At 43.9% G+C, this 8,685-nt stretch overlaps 1 non-coding gene across 1 annotated transcript; it reads left to right on the top strand.

Moving 5' to 3' along the window:
* The first annotated feature begins 6,950 nt into the window (after positions 1–6,950).
* Positions 6,951–7,023, top strand: trnak-uuu (transfer RNA lysine (anticodon UUU)). The gene has a single exon. It is a non-coding gene; the product is annotated as a tRNA-Lys (tRNA).
* The last annotated feature ends 1,662 nt before the right edge of the window (positions 7,024–8,685 follow it).

Here is an 8,685-nt window from a genome sequence, read left to right as displayed (position 1 = left end):
TCTCCACCTCAGCCCCTTCGATGTAAATTGGGGTGTGTCCCTCCCCCTGCCGCTTCCTGTAGTCCACGATCATCTCCTTTGTTTTGCTGATGTTGAGGGAGAGGTTGTTGTATTTGCATCATTCTGCTAGAGCTCTTACCTCCTCCCTGTAGCCTGTCTCGTCTCCATCTGTGATCAGGCCTACAACGGTAGTATCATCAGCAAACTTGATGATGGAGTTGGATTTTTAGCCCATAATATGCTTCAGGGACGTAGCGAAATTTGTGGGGGGTGGGGACAGGTTCCTGGAGCTCCAATTTTCTCCACCCCCACCATCCACCACAGGCTCTTGTGATTGAAACAAGTTAAAGCCTGAGTTTAAAGCAGCATGGTCTGCAATTTTGCAAAAACACGGTAAACAGCACTTTACAAACAGGGGCCGTGAGCTCTTTGAACTCCTAAACGTGATCCCGTATAAAGGCTCCGCTATAGTTTCAAAATAAAGCTTGTGTTTCCGGGCAGTTTGTCATCTGGTGGAGAAAGTGCGACCATTTTCTGTCAGTGTCTGGGTCGCCATTTTGTTCGGCATCACTTACTGGAACGCCAGTTTCAGTAAGACACTGGGAGATCATTTTGTTTCGTGTAATAGTGGGATGCCATTTCGATTAAGTTCCTGAGCCGTCATTTCCTTTTGTGGTAGGTAGTGGGACGTCATCTTGCTACATTAATTAGGAAACCATTTTGTTTAAGATACTGCGCCACCATTTTGTATCATGCCGTGTATTGGGACACCATTTTGATTTGTTTCAGATAATAGGACGTTATTTTGAGACCTAGATCTATAAACGGATCATCCGGGTTTAGGAGACAAATTAGAGGAAAACGTATTCAAAATCTGAAAAGCATAACACCAGTTCTAAACAAGAACAAGATCAGGACATAGCTGAGCCAAGCTGTCACATTTTATATTTACAGCACAGGGCCACGTGTTACAGCGACCGGCCCCTCACTGCGAGAGACACACACTGTATACAGGGACACATAATTACAGAATCCGACTCCTCACTGGGAGAGACACACACTGTACACAGGGACAGATATTTACAGAGTCCGACTCCACACTGGGAGAGGCACACTCTGTACACAGGGACACATATTTCAGAGTACAACTCCACACTGGGAGAGACACACACTGTACACAGGGACAGATATTTACAGAGTACAACTCTACACTGGGAGAGGCACACTCTGTACACAGGGACACATATTTCAGAGTACAACTCCACACTGGGAAAGACACACACTGTAGTCAGGTCCAACTGTTAAAGAATCCGACTCCTCACTGGGAGACACAGACGGTACACAGGAAGACTTGTTACAAAGTCCGCCTCCTCACTGGGAGAGACACACACTGTACACAGGATTACTTGTTACAGAGTCCGACACCTCACTGGGAGACACTGATTGTACGTAGGAATATTTGTTACAGTATCCGACTTCACATTGGGAGAGACACAAATTGAAGACAGCGACACTTCTTACACAGTCCGATTCCACACTGGGAGACATGCATACTGTAGACAGGATCATTTGTTACACAGTCCGACTCCTCACTGGGAGAGATACACACTGTACGCAGGAACATTGGTACAGAGTCCGACTCCACACTGGGATAGATACATATTGTACACAGGTAATTTGGTACAGAGTCCGACTCCACACTGGAAGAGAAACACACTGTACACAGGGACATTGGTACAGAATCCGACTCCACACTGGATGAGACCAAAACTGTACACAGGGGCACTTGCAATACAGTAGGACTCTTCACTGGGACAGATGCACACTTTACAATGGAACACGTGTTACTTACTCCGTGTCCACACTGGGAGAGCAGCATAAGATACAGAAGAACACTTCTACATATTTCGATTCGTCACTGGGGCAGACACATTCTGTACAGAGGGACTCCAGTGACAAGAGAGCAGAGAGAAAGTCAGAGAGAGAGCCGTCACCTTCAATCTGTGTGCCGACCTTCTTTGTCTCTCTTTAGTTATCAGGTAGACAGCCCACCCCGATTTTAACAGTGCCTGACCAGTGAGTATGGATGATCGTAAAATGCGATGAACTCGCAGTCTAATCTCTTACATCTCCTGACCGCTCCGTGACCAGAATTCACCGATTCGCCTAACCCGGGGTTTAGACAGAGCTGTGATTTGAAGTGTTATCTCTCTGTTTGCGCTCACAAGGCCAAGCAATGAAGCAGTCTGATTATTTTTTGTACAAGTAGAGTGTTATTTTCTCGACACTGTTCTACTTCTGGACTTGTGGAGAGATGGGCTGGATTCTGTCGTCTCTGCACTGAAGGAGGGTTCTGATCTTTCACCTTCCCTACATACTCTTGGAACCCGAGGAGTTTAGAGGGGAAACTGGAGTTTGAATCTTTGCTAAGTTCCAAAATGGGAGACAGGCAGCGAGGTTCCCCGGGTTGAATATGCACAAATCTTCTCACGATCATCCAATGTAACCCCCGTATCTGCCTCTCTACATCTTCAACTCGTTCCTCTTACTGCTTCCTCCATAGCGTTATCTACATCCCCAACTCTCTGCTTCCACAACTCCGTCTATCTCTCAGCATTTACATCTTTCTACATCACTCACTAACTCTTCTTCCACCCCTCTCTATCAGTTCCTTCATCTCTCTCTACCTTTCCCTCCATCTCTCTCTACAACTTCATCCATCTCTCTCTACCTCTTCCTCCATCTCTCTCTACTTCTCCTTCCTTCTCTCACTACCTCTCCCTCCATGATTCCCTAATCCTGCCTCCATCTCTCTCTACCTCTGTCTCCATCTCTCTCTACCTCTCCCGCCATCGCTCTCACCATATAACTCTACCTCTTTCTGCATCATTATCTAGCACATCCTCCATCTCTCTCTACCAATTTCTCCATCTACCTCTAGCTCTCTCTCCATCGCTATCTACCTCTTCTACCAGCTCGCACTATATCTTTATCCGCCTGTTTATCCTCTCCATCCATTTCCCTCTACATCTTCCTCCACCTCTCTCTATCTTTTTCTCCACCTATCTCTACCTCTTTCTCCATCTCTCTATACCACTCCCGCCATCTCTCTCTACCTCTTCCTCCATCTACTTCTTCCTCTTTCTCCATCGCTATCTATCTCTTCCTCCATCTCTGTCCAACTGTTCCTCCACCTGGATCTACCACTGTGTCCATCTCTCTAACTCTTCATTCACCGTTCTGTAACGCTTTGTCCATCTTTCTCTACATCTCCTTCCATCTCTCTTTACCTCACCCTCCATCTCGCTCTACCTCTGTTTCCATCTCCCTCTACCTCTTCATCCATCTTTCTGTACCTCTACTTTCTCTCTCTCTATCTTTTACTTAATTTCTCTCAACGCCTCCCTCCATCTCTCTCTAAATTTATCTCCATCTCTCTCTACCTCTGCCGCATCTATCTCTACCTCTGTTGCCATCTCTCTCTACCTCAGTTATTGAACCCTCTAATAAGGCGAAATGTTAATTTCTATCTGCCCTATCTATGCCCCTTAAATTTGGTACACCTCAATCAGCTGCACCCTCAGCCTTCTCTGCTCTAAGGAAAACAACCCTAGCCTGTCCAGTCTCTCTTCATAGCTGAAGCTCTCCAGCCCAGGTAACATCCTGGTTAATCTCCTCTGCCCCTTTCCGAAGTAATCACATCCTTCCTTTAGTGTGGCGAGTAGAACTGCAAAGAGTCTTCCAGCTGTGGCCTAACTAGTGTTTTGTACAGCTCCATCATAACCTCCCTGTTCTTATATTCTATGCCTCGGCTAATGTAAGCAAGTTTCCCATAGTCCTTTTTAACCACCATATTTACCTGTCCTGCAGCCTTCCGGGATGTATGTACATGCACACCAAGGTCTCTCTGATCCTCTGTCCTTCTAAGTGTCCTACCATTCATTGTATATTCCCTTGCTTTGTTAGTCCGCCCAAAATTCATCACCTCACACTTTTCAGTGTTAAATTACATTTGCCAATGTTTTGACCATCTAACCAACTCATCCTGTAGCCTGAGGCTTCCCTCCTCGCTATTTATCACTCCACCAATTCTCGTCTAATCTGCAAACTGACTGATCATACCTCCTACATTCATATCTAAATCATGAATGTACAGTACAAACAGCAAAGGACCCAGCACCGATCCCTGTGTTACACCACTGGACACAGGCTTCCAGTCACAAAAGCAAACTTCGACCATCACCATCTGCCTCCTGCCACTAACCCAATTTTGTATCCAGTGTGCCAAACTGACGTGGATCGCATGGGCTCTTACTTTCTTTACCAGTCTCCCATGTGCGACTTGGTCAAAATCCTGAGTTAAGCCCATGTAGAGTACTTCAGCTGCACTACCCTCATCCACACACCTATTCACTCCCTCGAGAATTTCAATCAACTTGGTTAGACATGATCTCTTCCTGACAATGCCATGCTGACTATTCTTGATTACTCCTTCCCTCTCCAAGTGGAGACTAATTCTGTCGCTCAGAATTTTTTCAATATTTTCTCCACCACTGATGTTAGGCTCACTGCCCTTTAATTCCCTGTTTTATCCCTACTAACCTTCTTGAATAATGGTAATACGTTATCTATTCTGCAGCCCTCTGGCACCTCTCCTGTGGGCAGAGAGGTTCTGAAAATTTGTGTCAGAGCCCCTGCAACTTCCTGCCTTGCCTCACACCGCAGCCTGGGATACAACTCGTCTGTACATGGGGAATTAGCCACTTTTAAGGCCGCTAAAATCGCTCGATAATAATTTGTTCAAGTATATCACAATCCCACTGCCTGATAACTATGCCTACATCGATCATCTCCGTAATGAACACCGCTGCAAAATATTCATTTAAATGCTTACCTACATCTTCCGGCTCTACACACAGATTGGCACTTTGGTCCCTAATGGGGTCCTCTCTTTCCAGTTTACATCTTGCCATTAATATATTTATAAAACACCTTGGGATTGTCCTTTACTTTGCCCGCCAGTGTTGTTACATGTCCCCTCTTTGCTTTCCTAATTTATTTTTTAATTAGACCCCTGCCCCTTCTATATTCCTCTAGGGCTTCCATTGTTCTTAGTTCTTTGTACCTCCCAAAAGCCTCCCGTTTTTTCCTAATCCATACCTGTATATCCCTTGACATCCAGGGTTCCTTCGGATTCTTGGTCCCACCCTTGATCTTTACGGGAACTTTTTGGCGTTGTACTCTCTCTATTTACTTTCTGAAATACTCCCACTGCTCTGATGTGGATTTTCCTACAAGTAGCTGATCCCAGTCCACTTCTGCCAGATCCTGCTTTATCTCATTAAAAATGGGCCTTCCCCCAATTTGGAACTTATATTTCTGGTCCATCTTTGTCCTTTTCCATGACTACCTTAAATCTCACCGAATTATGCTCACTGTCACCAACATGCCCTCCTAATTGCACTTCTAACATTTGCCCGGCTACATTCCCTAGAATTAGGTCCAGTGCCGCCCCCTCTTTTGTAGAACTTTCTACATGCTGGCTCAAAAAGCTGTACTGGATGCACTTTAAGAATTCTGCACCCTCTAAGCCTTTCACATTCTGACTATCCCAGTTAATATTCGGGAAGTTGAAATCCCCTACTATTATTATCCTATTATTTCTACACTTCTCTGAGATTTGCCTACATATCTGTTGCTGTATCTCCCCCTGAATGTTTGGGGGCCTGGAGTACATTCCAGCAAAGTGCTTGACCCTTTTTCTTTTTAAGTTCTACCAATATGCCCTAATTGCAGGAAACTGCTAACTCGTCATCAATCCATACAGCAGTAATTGAATCATTGGTTAATATTGCAACACCCCCTCCTCTTTTACTCCCCCCTCTGTCTCTCCTGAAGATTCTATACCCTGCAATATTGAGCTGCCATTCCTGCCCCTCCCTCAAACATGTCTCTGTGATAGCAACAACTTCAATTCATCTGCCTTACTCGCATGACTCCTTGCATTAAAATAAATGCCATCCAGCCTTGCCATACTCCGTTGTGCTGTTACATATTACTTCTGCCTTCCGGGCTCACTTGTTTTTTCCTCTATATTTGTCTGTACATCACACCCTACTATAGTTCCACTCAGTATCCCATCCCCGTGGCTCTCAATCCCATCAAGTAAGTCGTTAATGAAATCGGTGATTAGTTGAGTTCCCAAAAGTGATCAATCAGAGACACCACTCGTCATAATCTGCCAATTAATGTACCTGATCATCATCTGCAAACTTTGTCTCCTGCCGTTCCACCAATTTCCTAACCAGGTTAATAATTTGCCTTCAATTACATGCGTTTCAAATTTAGCCCAATGTCCCATATGCGGGTCTTTTTCAAATGTCTTTGCTCCATGTCTACAAGCAAATAATAATTTGTGAACTGGGACTCATAAACCTCTTTGCTCCTCAACAGTTAATAGCTTCCCATTATTTCGAAAATACTCAGAACTATCTTACTTTGTTCCAAAGTGGCTGGTGTCACACTTGCGTACATTGAACTCGATTTGCCTTTGTTTTGCCGGCTTACTGTGTCTGTCTCTGTCCGTTTGGTTACCTCCATTTCCCAACTGCACTACAAGCGTACCGTCTAACTTAGTGCGATCTTCAAAATATGATGTACAGTGCTCCATTGCTCCATCCAAATCAGTCATAAATACGGTGAACATTTGATGATCTAATACAGATATCTGGGGGACGGCACTTGTCACATCTGACTCCACTGCTAACGAGCGTGTCTTTTGTGGGTGGGTTAATATTTCTGAAGTGATGGTGGTCTGAGGCAGTCAATCCGGATTTGTGGGAGGAATGTGCTGTACAGGTTGGATTATGGACAAGTAAATTGAATTTGTCGGAGATGCAATGATGCACTGCTGCCAATGAAAGTACTTTTGTGAGCTTGGCATTGCAAGAGCCCGGATAGCTCAGTCGGTAGAGCATCAGACTTTTAATCTGAGGGTCCAGGGTTCAAGTCCCTGTTCGGGCACTGCTTTTAAATCGCGATACTCAACTTTACATTCGCACTTTGATCATTTAACAAAGAAAATAACAACAGGAGCAGGCCATTTCATGCCTGGAGCCTTTCTGCCATTTAATTAAATCATCGATCGATATCCGTTTGCATTCCTTTGCTCCAGATCCCTTAATACCTTTGGTTAACAAACATCTCTCAATCTCAAGTTTAAAATTGACAATTGGCCCAGCTTTAATTACTGTCTGCGGAAGTGTGTTACAAATTTCTGTCAAACAAACTTCTCTCCTGAAACGCTTGGATCTAATGTTGAGGCTATGGCCCCTTCTCCCAGATGGGTCAAATATCAGAAATAGCTTCTCGCTATCTACACTAGCATTTCCTCTTAATATCGTGAATACTTCAATCAAATCACCACTTAAGCTTCTAAATTCCAGGAAAAAGAAACCGAGTTTGTGCAATATCCCGTTGTAATTTGTCCCTTGGACTCTATGTCTCCTTCACTTTTTAAGCCTAATAATACATTCCCAAGCTGTGATGCCGAGAATTGAACACAGTACCGCAGCTGTGGCCTAACCAGTGCTTTGTATAGCTGTGGCATCATTTCACCCTCTTATATTGTAATCCTGCAGATATAAGTATCACTTTTCAATTAGCTTTTTGATTCATTTCTGTACCTGTCCATGACCATTTAATGATATATGTACAGGGACACAAGTCTATTTGGATATCAACTGTTTCCAGCTTAACATTATAAGGAGTGTATTCTAAATACTCCTATAAAGATCGGTAGTGAATCACGTCACACTTGCTAATATTTAAATCAATTTGCCAGAAAATTACACATTCACTTAATCTATGAATATCTGGTCAAATGTCTTGCTTCCATCTCAACTGATTTTCATGCCGCCTATCTTTTTTGTCATCCTCAAACTTGGATGTGTGGCTCTCAAGTAAGTCGTTAATGAAATCGGTGATTAGTTGAGTTCCCAAAAGTGATCAATCAGAGACACCACTCGTCATAATCTGCCAATTAATGTACCTGATCATCATCTGCAAACTTTGTCTCCTGCCGTGCCACCAATTTCCTAACCAGGTTAATAATTTGCCTTCAATTACATGCGTTTCAAATTTAGCCCAATGTCCCATATGCGGGACTTTTTCAAATGTCTTTGCTCCATGTCTACAAGCAAATAATAATTTGTGAACTGAGACTCATAAACCTCTTTGCTCCTCAACAGTTAATAGCTTCCCATTATTTAGAAAATACTCAGAACTATCTTACTTTGTTCCAAAGTGGCTGGTGTCGCACTTGCGTACATTGAACTCGATTTGCCTTTGTTTTGCCGGCTTACTGTGTCTGTCTCTGTCCGTTTGGTTACCTCCATTTCCCAACTGCACTACAAGCGGACCGTCTAACTTAGTGCGATCTTCAAAATATGATGTACATTGCTCCATCCAAGTCAGTCATAAATACGGTGAACATTTGATGATCTAATACAGGTATCTGGGGGACGGCACTTGTCACATCTGACTCCGCTGCTAACGAGCGTGTCTTTTGTGGGTGGGTTAATATTTCTGAAGTGATGGTGGTCTGAGGCAGTCAATCCGGATTTGTGGGAGAAATGTGCTGTACAGGTTGGATTATGGACAAGTAAATTGAATTTGTCGGAGATG

This window comes from Somniosus microcephalus, unplaced genomic scaffold (assembly GCF_052327205.1).
Source record: "Somniosus microcephalus isolate GS21.2 unplaced genomic scaffold, FLI_Smic_1.0 unresolved_chr5, whole genome shotgun sequence".
In the NCBI taxonomy this organism is placed as follows: domain Eukaryota; kingdom Metazoa; phylum Chordata; class Chondrichthyes; order Squaliformes; family Somniosidae; genus Somniosus; species Somniosus microcephalus.
The sequence above is the reverse complement of the archived record's forward strand: the minus strand, read 5'-3'. Positions and strand labels throughout refer to the sequence as shown.